This window comes from Etheostoma spectabile, chromosome 22, assembly GCF_008692095.1.
Source record: "Etheostoma spectabile isolate EspeVRDwgs_2016 chromosome 22, UIUC_Espe_1.0, whole genome shotgun sequence".
NCBI lineage: Eukaryota > Metazoa > Chordata > Actinopteri > Perciformes > Percidae > Etheostoma > Etheostoma spectabile.
In genome coordinates this window covers 11,770,800-11,783,792 of record NC_045754.1, presented here as the reverse complement: position 1 = coordinate 11,783,792, position 12,993 = coordinate 11,770,800, and positions in this window count along the sequence as shown.

Genomic DNA, 12,993 nt, shown 5'->3' with positions numbered 1-12,993 from the left:
CACACACACACACACATACACAGAATATTTCAGAGAAATAAGCCTTTTTTGTATATGTTATATGCTCAGTTGCATTTGTAAAAACTTGGTGACACAAATATGAAATGTACATATTTATGTTTAAAACCTAACAGGTCTTATTGATTGGTTTTTGGATTGCGTATGAGGCAACCAGGAGATTTGTTTTTATTTCTTTTTCCTCTCTGTTTCTACAGAACAGAAGCACGCTGCACCTGAGTATTCAACATGATCAACTGAGCCCCACACTGCACCCACAGGATCACGGACCACAAAGCAGTAACCACTAATGCTGAACAGATGTTCATCAGCTGCCGACCAAAATGGGATGAACTCTTTCTGCATGGGGGCTGGTTTCATTGCGGCTTCAACTGCAGTAAGGCGCCACTGCAGTTTATTTGCTTGCTGCGGTATAAAATCACATGATAACAAGGTAAACGGTCATGACCTAAATTCAATGCCTGGTTCCACAGCAAGGGAGATAGGTGTGTAACTTAGGACCCAAATTCTTAAACAGGCTGTGTGTGAGGGGTATTTGGATCAGGCTACTGTTTCTAATGTCTCTGGGATTTGACCGAGATCTGGTATCTGCATCTCGTCCTGCGTAGTAAAAGTGCTTCTGTGACCCACAAAGAGATGGAGTTCCTGTGACTCACCCGGCTACACAGATGGGTCATGTGGGAGGACAAGGACGACAGATTTCTGAAAAATTTAAACCAGAAAAAGGAGAGTGGGTCTACTCAGAATTAAGAGTGATTTCCGTTTTCTTTTCTGTAAGGTGGGCCGAAATTTAGTATGAGGGTTTGACTAGCTGGAAGCCTTTACCTTGCCGGACAGCAGTTTGGAACCTACATTACCATATCATTAGCATTTTTTCACTGGGGATATGAGTTATCAAACCATACAGCAATCAGTGAGGGGGAGAGAGGAAACCTTAATCAGCCAGGGGATATGAGGACATATGGCTGGCTGATTAGACAAGCATTCACCTGCTGACTGAGATCCACATCCTGAATTAAGATGCCTCGTTCCCAGCAGGAGAGAGATGGCATCCAGAGCTGCTGAATGCAACCGCTAACGACATGCATCTCCTTAGCCAGATCAAAACCCTGCTTATAATTCAGGGTCATACCGTACGAAGGAGACAGTTCAGATGCTCCCCACAAGAGAAACGTAACTCACAGCAGCTAGGTTACAGGATGTGTACGTGGTTTTCACAACATATAAGTGGCACAGGCAGTGTGGGTCACTAGACCTTATTCTGTGTGTTAAGAGTGGCTGTCCTATCCAGAGCCATTTGATTGACTTGACAGGTATTTTACTGAGGAAACCCCAAAAAGTTGCTCAGACTTACTTTGTATTGTATGAGCTTACAGATGGATGTAATAATAACTGCTACTTTTCACTGTCCTTGCAGTTTGAATTTCTCCAATCAGGAACACATTTTTCCGATTATTCCGGCACCACATGAATGCAGCACAAACGGCCTGTTTTACAATGTTAACGAAGTGAAAAATAATAGTGATTTTATCATGTAACTGACTTCCTGTGAATCTTCTTGTGCCACTGTTACAATTATAGTAATTACTATCATTGCATAACTGTCACATGTGGCCATAGTGGCTGCTTTTCAACAAAAGTTACAGATTATAAACTCTCGCTTTAAAGTGAAACTATGTAATTTTTGATGCACATCAGCTACAGTTGGATGGGAAAGCAGCGTAACACTAGCCAAAGTAGAGACTCATAAAGTCACCAATCTGGCTCAGTAATGCCAGTTACACAAAAATCCATGGCAGCCTCTGAGTGTACTGCAAAGTGTGTTTTAGTGTGTGTGAGTTCAACTTTTCAAAATTTCTACTGTCAAATATAACATTTCAATGCCGTTTCAATGTGTACTGTAGCCTGAGAATCTCAAAGACTTAATATCCTTGACTTGTTTTATTAATTGACAATAAGCCCATGACGTGTGTAGCATGGATGACTTTTGTGATTTTGTAAATGGTTCTAGTATATTTTTTGGAAAGTGTTCACACATAAAATACCCACATGATAATAATCCAGTGAAGTATTCATATAAAATAATCCAATATAGCCATAAATCAATCTTGATTAGTGATTTGCATCAATGCCCGCAATCACCTGACGCAACTCGAGATTTGAAATACTTATTTGAAATAACTATCTTGGCATGGCAGGTATATCGTCATATTGCCTACTTCTAATTATCCCTCTGAATCTGTTTTGGGGGATGAATTCTTAGATTCTCTGAGAGCCAAGTCCTCATCTCCCCCCTCACGCTGACCCTTCCTCTAGAGGGCCTCCTCACATTCAGAGTTACATTCCCTTAAGAGGACATGCAATCACTACTTATTACACACACAGGGAAAGGCAGGGGGAAATAAGTAGGCCACGCTAGCATTATCTGTTTTTCATGCCGTGAAGTTGGTTCGGAGCAAAGTCGACAAGGGCTGCATGTCCACTGGGGGATGTCAGGGGTGGTAAATACTGAAGACAGCGACATGTCTTAATATATACTGAACTGAGGAATGACACCCTGTAGTTAAAATGCTGCTGCACACAAGTAGGAACACCTTTTGGGTGCTGCAAGCAGCTGAGTTGTTGAGATATTCCATATTCAACACAAAACATTATTCATTTATATCAACTGGTCCTTTGAAGTTTACATTTGTCTGTGTTCTTTGAAATTCTGACAAGCATTTCCTCTTCATGAGCTTCTTAATTTCTGTTTTTTTTGGAGTGGATCTGTTTTGAATGACTGGGGAATGCCTTGAGTATGCTGATGTTCAGGTATGGTGAGAGCTGTCCAAAATAACAATCAGTCAACAGATGGTCCACTGACCTCCCCATATGTGATTAGGCTTTTTAGTAGAGGCTTTCAGAATATCTCTCATTTGCTGCTTATTATACTATCCACGGCTCAGTGTTTAAAGTGACAGGCACTGGCACAGATTCATCTCCCTGCATGACGCAGTGCATGCATCTGTTCTGTGGCTGCTGATGTCCGAGAAAAATGAGCTCCTATAGCATAACAAAGGAAAACTGAAAAACATGTTTTTTGTCTTTCTTTTGGAGTTGCAAACATTGAAACATTTATCATTTAAATAGATTGTGATTTTTTAAATATAGGGGAGAATTTCAAACTTGTAGGGACAGTCTTTTGTCTCATAATCCCGATAATCTTAATGAAATCCCTCAGTATCGACGTGGATTAGGTATTCAGCTGAAGATCCAGCCGGGCCGTTATTAAATGTTAAAGGGGCATCAGCCTAATTAGGCGAAGACGTCTACTCCTGGGACACTCCTGGGTGAGAAGCCTTCCTGCTGGCAGAGTCGCGACCACCAAGCAAGAACGCCGCGGCTCTTGTGTAACGCAGCCTCTCTTAACCTCTTCCAGGGCTCTTTGCCCAGGGTTAGATTATTTATCAAGCACCGGCTTGGTTCAGGGACCGTGGGACTAAATGTTACTTTTGTTGGTGTCTGCTGCTGTGCATATACACACAACTATTGCATTTAGCCCTAAAAAAATACATGACTCAACTAGTGCGTTAAGACATTTATCACCAAAGTGTCATAACTGGTGGAACAGGGTTAAATGAGCAATTGAGTCCGTTCGTCATGTGAGGGTCAGTCAGAGCGGACAGAACAAAGAGTAAAAATAGTTATACCCTTACTGCTGTCTCACACACTGTACAATTTTCACTGTTAATGTGGCGTCTCAGCCTTTCTTTGCACGATCCCAAATGCTTTCACATCTCTTGTTTGCAGGGAAAACTTCCAAACAAGGCAGTTATTTTTCTTTTTTTTTTTACAATCTCTTTTTTTTCTCCATGATAACAGATACAATGGTGCATTCATCAGGCTACACTCAGTGCTAATTTATCTGTAGGCAATGTGCTCCATTTCACTCTGTGTCTGCCTTTAGAAAGCCTTCTCCCCATCCACGCTCCCACCCCACCCCCCTCCATCTCCTCTACTTCCTCCTGTTCAGCAAAATGCTGATATGTGCGTAAGAGTGCTTATTTTTCTCATCCATTACCAGATTAATTAAAGTGTGGCTCTTGCCAATGCCCAGACGGATTCTCAATACTTCAAATGAGCTTAATCACCATGCACTTCCTAATCTCGTGCTAATTTAAAGAATTGCCTGGAACATACTGATGACTGGACTCTCCCAATTTTCTACCAGAAAGCTTTATCTGGAAAATGTTCTGCTCTGACTAGTTCCACTCTGGCACCATCAACCGCTCTACTGTATTTCATGTCGAGTAGAGCTATTTGACAGGTTTTTTCCCGTTTGGATACGGTGCTTAAAGATTTCACTGTGTTCTGTGACATGTAATGCTCCCTGTGCATGGGGATAGGCTTGTGTTCTTGGGAGATAGTGCGCTGCATGCTGCCTTCTAAGGCGGAGTGGTGTGTGTGTGTGTGCGCACACTTAAAGGCAGGCATTCTTGTAGCTCTTTGTTGTCCACATGTCATGATGGATTTGGTCATTGCCAGCAGTGAGCGAGGCTGACACGAGAGCATGCAGTATGCCTCAAGGAAAACACAAGCTCAGCCTATTGTGCCTATTTCACAGCACTTATTCCTCACTGCAATATCCCACTGTCTAATATGCTCACTGTAGAATAATGCAGATTCAATCACAACCGGCATAAATCATTAAATCATGTAGCTCCTCAACTGATATGCCATTTTCATCCTCCTTCATTCATTTTGATTAATTGGTGCTTTATCGCTTCATTAATTGTTTACAATTGTGTGTTATTTTAGTATTCCCATGACTAAATAATCTAACTGGGTGCTTATTCAAATGCATGTAATGCTTCCAGGCTAATTAATCAGCTAATTCCAAACGGGGACACATATGCCACACTGATATCTTTGAGACTAAAAGATTAGAGAATAAATAAATGATTAGTGGATAAATTAATCTTGATTGATGTAGTAAATATAAATACACATAAATATTAAATGTTTTGTTTCAGGTTTGTTGGATTACTCATAGCTTTCCCCGTGCCTTCATACCTGAAGAATGGCGGCTGATGCCAGATGTGACCAAGGGTCTCAACGCCCTGACCCACAATCCTCTGCTACTCTGTTACACCAAGTCCACAGAGAGAGCCAGTAATCCTCTCCATACTCCCAAATCAGCCAGCTCATATTTGCATAAAGATATCAAAGAGACTGAAGGGGAGCAGCGCAGGGCTTAGGGCATGTATTCTGCAATGTGCTTCTCGTCTCTGCCACTTAACAATGTCCCACAATGTCCCCCTTCTCACCTGTTTCTCCTTAATTTTTAGTCCACTTTCTAAACAGAGGAGGTCCCTGGAGTCTTTTCTGAGGATGCTTGTACAACAGCACGATGAGAGATTTGTTTAAAGTGGAAAATGGCCTGATTCATCAGCAAGGACAAAATCCCTAGTGATGCCATCCATCTCTGACAATTGAAAAGCCCCCCAAATAAATCATTCATCCTGCTGTCAGGTAATGTAACGTGTGAACGACATGCATGCACAAGACACTTAATGGACCCTCGATGGGGGGAAGTAGCTGGGAATCGACCCATCTTTGCAGCCTGTTTGTGTGGAGGGATGGGGTGTGTGTTTGCATGCCTGTGTGTGTGTGAGGGAGTGTTTGCAGAGGAGAATGGCATTGGCCTTGCCTTTGGTTTATGCATGGCTGGCTATGTTCAGGCCTAAGGGCAGTGCAAGAGAGGAGAGAGTGGGGTCACATTCTGCTGCTGCTGCTGGGTGGAAGCCCACTGGATTGCCTCTGCCACACTGCAAACACCCCCAAGGCTCATGCAGGGGGACAGAGTATGTGTGCATGCTCCCCCCCTCCCACACCCATCCCCACCCCCCAAGCACCATCTGCTACCCCACTACTGAGCCACTCAGGATGGGGCCTGAGGAGGGGCAGCTGGGGGTGCTGCAGGGGAGGAAGTACTTAAAGTAGCCTCAGCACTGGCTCTCCCCTTCAAATTTATCCTGCATGATTCTGTTCCAACAAGATGTGCTCAGACCTGTGCACAAAACCCAAAAGCGTCCAGTTGCAATATTGGACATTAGAGCCTGTTTAACACAATGTGGGAAATGTGATGGGCTGTGTAGACTCCCCCTGAGATCAGGATAGAATTACTGAGAAAGGGCCAACACAATGTAATCCTGCTTTCACAATGCAGCCGTGCACTGGTCCTTTACAGCAGCCACTGGGGGAGGCACTGATGATTGTTCATTAGCAGACTCAGTAGGAGCTTGCACTCGACCAACCTACTGAACATCCCGGATTAGACTCTGCTTCTCTCCCACAGCCAAACCTGACGCACATTCAGTAGTTGGTTCACATTTTATTTTCACAGTTGCATGTGTGAGTGTGTCTGTGAGCACACATAGCTCATGAGCAGGGCCTAAAGTCATTAATGTTAATGCGTGTGTGCGCATCCCTCACTATTCCCCGTGCGACTCTATATATAGGGCTGTAATGATAGCCAGCTCGGGGAGATGAGAGTAGTGAATTAATAAGCCTTGGTAGAAGATCTCTGCACTGTCTCTAGACAATGCCGAGGCTCTCTGTGGAAAAGAATCAGAGATGAGATGTTAAGACTTTTTTTTTCTCATTTCGTTTTCTGCTTTTCTGCTGAAAGCTGAACATGAATTGATTTCTGGTGGAGGGCACAAATGGTTCCATTTTAGTTGGAGATTCATTTTTTGGCTCAGACGCGTCTTGAGTCTGAAGCGAAATTCTAATTTATTGATGAGGCCGGGGGAGCACTTGGTCACACTGTGATGAAAGGAGTTTTAGGGTTAAATTAAGGATTAAGTAGCATTGTCCTCAAGTCTTTGGAAAAGCAGGGCCAAACAGCTGACTTTCTTGTCACACTATTATTATGAAGTAAAAAACAAAAGAAGGCAAAAATGAAATTATGAGTTGAGTATGACCAGAATGAGGGGATAAGCAACTCCAGCCAGAGTCAATATTTTCTCTCTGTCCTCATGTTACCTTCAGTCAGTGTGATTTGAGGACAGGACCCCTCCTAATGTTCTGCTCCTGTGATGCTTAGCCAGACGAGCCAATGTCCAACCAGAGAGGGTGCGACGAGGATAAGATGCCCCCGTTGCTAGGAGTGATTGACTGTCTCTGTCTCCACTGGGAGAGTATACGTGTGTGATGCGAGGACAACCCACAGCTCTCTGGTTGCCGGAGTTTTATGACATGCTGCGTATTGACCCTGGAGGTGCAGCAGCCACCGTCCAGCTTCCAGTGATCTGGCATATGGGTGGTAAATCCGTAGCCTCTGTGTTAGCAGCATCATATCCCCCAGATATGTGTATGTGGTTGGCTGCCAAGCTTGTTGGGTTCACAGGAATGTTTTACACATTTTATTTTAATTTCCTTGAAAACAAAATCATTGGTAAAGGGTATTTTGTGTAACAGAGATGACAAAGTGAGAAATAGAAGGAAACTGAGGGCAGATTCCCCCTCCCTGAACTTTGGTCAGTTGTAACCAGTGTTCACAAGTTTCTAGCAAGATGTATTGAAGTCTTGGAAACAACCTTTTTTTACACAGTCGTGTAAAATATTTGCCAAATTATCTCATCCTCTGAAATGTAGATTATTTATAGATGTAAAGATAAATAATGTAAATTGTTTTTCCCCATCACAAATTACATTATGTAACAATTTCTGGAATTGTGCATGCTGTGGTTTGGTATGTAAGGCCGCGTACAGTAAGAGGACAAGTTCACTCACAAGGTGAATCAAGGCAAGGCAATTCAATGTGCTTTACATCACTATACAAATGCATTAAGACAAGATATAAAAGAAACGCAAGGCAATATAAAAAGAGACATACAAATAGGATTTTAACAGTGTTGACCAAAGCAGAAGATGAAAATAAGAATAATCAGGAGAGTAAAATTGACGGTGCAGTTACAATGCATTGCATGATATAAATTAATATTCTCAAATTTAATAGAATAAAAGGCACTGGAAAAGCCTTTCGACTGCCTTTTAGCATAAATTTGCAGTTGGCTTCAGCCTGTTGAATTATAGACAATTTTGTATACGCCCTAACCACAATGTTTTTACTTTCCAATAGGCTATATCTTAATGTTAACCTATACTACCTGTTTCTAGTTGTCTCTATAATCTGTTTACAGTGAGAAAAAGAAGATTCTGATGTTCTTTTGTGGAGCAAGCACTACATTTGATTTGCATTTTAAGACTTTTAACTGCATTTCTGGGGAACAAGCTGACCTTTTTTTTAATTTGTTTTATTTACAAGTCTTACATAAGAAAATGTGTTGTCCAGTTGCAATCTTAAATCCTAACTGGATTGGCCGCTGCTGTCACAACCCCTCTCCTGTTCACTTAAGTCAGTGATTTGGTGACACAAGCCCTTAATCCAGACCAAACGGCAAACTGTTGTTTTTTCTTTAGCCAGTGCCTCTCCAGGCATCTGTTCACTGCCATTAACATTCACCCGAGCAAAGTCACATTCAGACGCTAATCAATTGATCAATATTTGCTCCTGTGTTGCGTTTACTGCAAAGTGAGTCTAACAATTTATAATCTAGCTGACTGCTGTGTTTGCTCATATGCACAGTTTGTCCTCAAAGGCAGGTCCAACTGTGACACAGAACAGAGAAATGTCTTTTTGTCTCTTTTATTTGATGGCCGTTTTAGGTTGCATATTGGTGCGATGCAGGACAGGTTCTTCTGTTCCAGTCAGTGATTATTTGAGGTATGTGTGCCCCTGAGGAGCAGAACAGACAGTCCTCACCTGTTTGCTTTGTGTTGACCATCTGCTAAAAGGACAAACTTTACAATACTTGCTTGTGATAGCAGGGTTGTGAATCTATTGTTTACAGCCATAAAGTGAGTGGCTGAGGCAGATATCCGCAGGGAGGAAAAAGAAGCAAAATCTATGCTAGCATGCTATTTACATTAGTTTGTCCACTTTCTGACGTGTGATTCTCCTCATTGCAGAAACATGATGGAAGCTGCCTGAAAGTAAACACCAAAAGACTTGCCACGTCCTACAAGGTATTTCAGCCTCATTCTTCTCTTGCCACAAGGACCTTTTATTCCAGGCCTCCCACCGACTGAAGCAACACCAGCTCTTGGTTTTTCAAAGAGACCTTAATCATTTTAATATGAAAGCTGCTAAGTACCCCCAATAATCACTTTGAAGAAATGGAGGACATTTTAAACAGTCCCCCACCTCATTTCAGCTTTTCACCCCTGCCTTTCATCATTCTTTTCATCATTCCAGCTCCATTGACTGAAGCGGGATTCTGATCTGCCATGTAATTTACAACCTTATAGCTTTCCATCCTTATTCATCTCTACCTTTGGCTTTGTCTACCTGTTTCCAATCAAAGTGACCAATTTGGTAAATTTTAGTTGAATGTTATTATTTTCTGTGGACTTTTTTTTTCTCAATGTGATACCGAAAGAGCTGGTCCTTGTGAATAACAGTTTCACAAAATGAATTATCACATAATTTGTATTTGTAACAATTCTGTGGCAAAAACACTGAACAAACTCCAGTGGGATGCTCACATTGCTCAGTGCCTGCTGGATGTGAAGGAGGAACTCGTTTGCTCACACTTTATTCATAGACACTTGATAAGCAGATTGTTTTCCAGAGTGTTTCTGCCCTGCACTGTTCAAAAATCACTTAACTTCAAGTTTGTTCAAAATGATTTAAAATGCTGCAGTATGCATCACTCAATTATACTCTCAAGTGTTTAGCATTAGCTGCCGTCCAGTGGACTGTCCCATGAAAAAGAGTCCGCAAAGTATAAATTCACCTAGTTTAAAAGTTTGCTCTGTGCCAGCTTGAGCTCTTACAGAATCTAGGACAAGGTTTGTCTTTCTCTGCATAATATAAGTGGAGCAAAAGTGGCAGTGAGAGTTGGAATATAGGCTGATATATTGTTGCCAAATACCACTGTTTTCCCAAAGGTTGGCCAAAGGTAGAGGTCAGCATTGTTGTTCCGATCTCCCCTCATTTTGACACATGATTCAATGCCTTGTTCTCAACCATTTATAAGTGTCCATTTTTGTAAGGCAATGAATCTGATTTTGGTTGGTGAGGTCGGTCTCTCTGTTATAGTTGAAACCAAGTTGAAAAGTATGTGTATAACACCGTTTCAGACAAATGTTGTTGAGAGTGCTTTATTGGAGCAAATAAGATGCTTTTATTTAGAGGAAAAATATGCTTTCTAGTTAATAATTAGGTATCCTAAAGATGGAACCCCAATTTGTGTTACATGTTCCCACCCCAGAACTGGAAAGTGATATCAAACGGCTGTTTAAAAAAACTGAAACCCCTGAAAGCGGCCATACAAGACTCTGTATCTCCCTCCATCTTGAAGCACTGCGCTGATCAGCTGTCTCCGGTGTCATCAGACATCTTTAACACCTCACTGTAGACATGCCATGTACCAGCCTGCTTCAAGTCCTCAAACATCATCCTGGTCCCCAAGAGATCACAGGACTAAATGACTACAGACCCATCAAACTGGACTCTGTGTTTATCAAGTCTTTTGAGTGCCTTGTTCTGGCTTACCTCAAAACCTTCACCAAGCCATTCCTGGTCCCCCCCACCGTTTGCCTATAGAGCCAACGGGTCTGTAGACGACAAAGTCAACATGGCTCTTTATTTCATCCTCTGGCACCTGGACTCCTCAGGAACCTACGCCAGGATAACCTACACCCCTGCTCTGCATGTGCCTGACTCCACCTGCAGTTGACTCACAGACTTCCTGTCTGACAGGACGTAATGTGTGAAGCTGGGGAAACACGTCTCTGACTCTCAGACCATCATCACCAGTTCCACTCAAGGCTGCGTCCTTTCCCTTCTGCTCTTCTCCCTGTACACCAACAGCTGCACCTCCAGTTACCAGTTGTCAAGCTCCTGAACAACAACACCATCCTCATTGGACTCATCTCTGGTGGGGTTGAGTCCGCCTACAGGTGGGAGCTTGACCACCTGGGGACCTGGTGCAGTCAGAACAACTTGGAGCCTAATGCCGTGAAGACAGTGGAGATGATTGTGGACTTAAGGATGCAGCCCCACCCGTCCCCATCACCTTGGGTGACTCCACAGTCAACACTGTGGAATCCTTCCGCTTCCTGGGCTGCATCATCTCCCAGGACCTCATCAAAAAAGCCCAGCAGGGGATGTACTTCCTGTGGAAGCTGAAGAAGTTCAACCTGTCAGAGACTATGATAGTAACCTTCTACACTGCCATCATTGAGTCCATCCTCACCAGCTCCATCACCATCTGGTATGCTGCTGTCACTGCTAAGCACAAGGGCAGACTGAAGCGTATCTCTTGCTTTGCTGAGAAGATGATTGGCTGCAATCTGCCGTCTGTTCACGACTTGTACTCTTCCTTGACGCTGAGGCGGGCAGAAAAAAAATGGTAGTTGATCCATCTTACCCCGGACACAAACTGTTTAAACCCCTCCCCTCTGACAGTAGGCTGCGGTCCATCAGGACCAAAACCTCACGCCATAAAAAGCAGTAAGCCTCACCAACACGGCCCCAGACCCCCACTTACACTGACCACCCCCCACACCCCTCATCCCTAGTAACTACAATTACACTAACCTTTATCCTGGACTTTAATGCCCATTGCACATAATTTATGCAAATTTTGCACTCAACCCATTCATTTTTTCAGATTCTGATATGGAAAAACTTTACAGTAAAGTTTACAGTGAATATTTCTAAATATATTTAGAAAGCTTTTGTCAAATGTCCCCTTTTGCCAATGCATTGTGAGCACAGTTTATAGTAAAATTGTTAGAAATTTTTTTGATTAAGCACACAAGTACATGAAAAAATAGCAAGCAAGACCGTGTGTGGTTGATATCTCACAAGTTTTTACAATCTGATGTTATCTTGTAACACACGTTAATTTTAAATACACAGATATAAAGACGTTTCCTATTTAGTAATACGATTTAACTAAAGCCAGTGTAAATGGCTGAAATTGGGGCGAGTAGTAAAAGAAACAATCTAAAGAGCAGAAAGCAAGCTCTTGCCCTTTGATTTTTGTTAGAAATCACATGGAAGTTGTGCACAACAGTTGCTACCTCTCAAAAACAATCTGGTGCCACAACGACAGTGATAGAAATCTAGTAGTGCAAATGAGTCCTTGTTGACTTATTCATCACCTCTTGTGTGTTACCTTGGTATCTCTCTCTCTGCCTTTTGGCAGTTGCACTGCCTTGTGGTTTATTTATACCACATCTCATCATTTATTAAAAACTCAGTCAGTGGGGCAGGCGAAAGAGCATTAGGGAGTGAAGTCGACAGGCTGCTCGGGAAGCATCCGCTCCTCGTGCCAAGTGGGGCTCCTCCTGCCCTCGCGCCTCGCACAGAGCGCCAAAAGCCCGCGGAGGCAGAAAGACAAAAGGAGAAGGTCGGGAGTGGCAGTGTGAATCGTCTTCAAAGAAAAATTTAAACTGATCCCATCTGATATTAGAAGCATAAAGGGTTTTAAGAATCTGGGGTCTAACTATATAAATTTTTGGAAGAATGCTTTTTGTTCTCCGTGGGGGGTTTGCAGTCACTGGCATCAAATGAGAAGCTGAGCACATGTTTTTTTGCCAGAACGACAAATGACCGCATCTGCTCTGGTAAGAATAGGAAAACTATAAAACATCAGGAAGTCTCTATTAACATCAGTGGACAATTATTGTGTGCAGAAGTTCCTGTCTTTTAAGGTCAGACATGAAACGTTTACAAATCAAACTGTGATTGAGCTGGAGCATTTTTTATCATTTCTATTTCACTTCTCATACTGGCTACTGTAGTATTCAAAGTAGGTCTGGTTTATACAAAACGTATTGACATGGAGTGTCATAAACATCTTTCCTAATACTTTGAATGTAATCTAATTTGTGTTTTTTTTTTTTTGTGAAAACAAT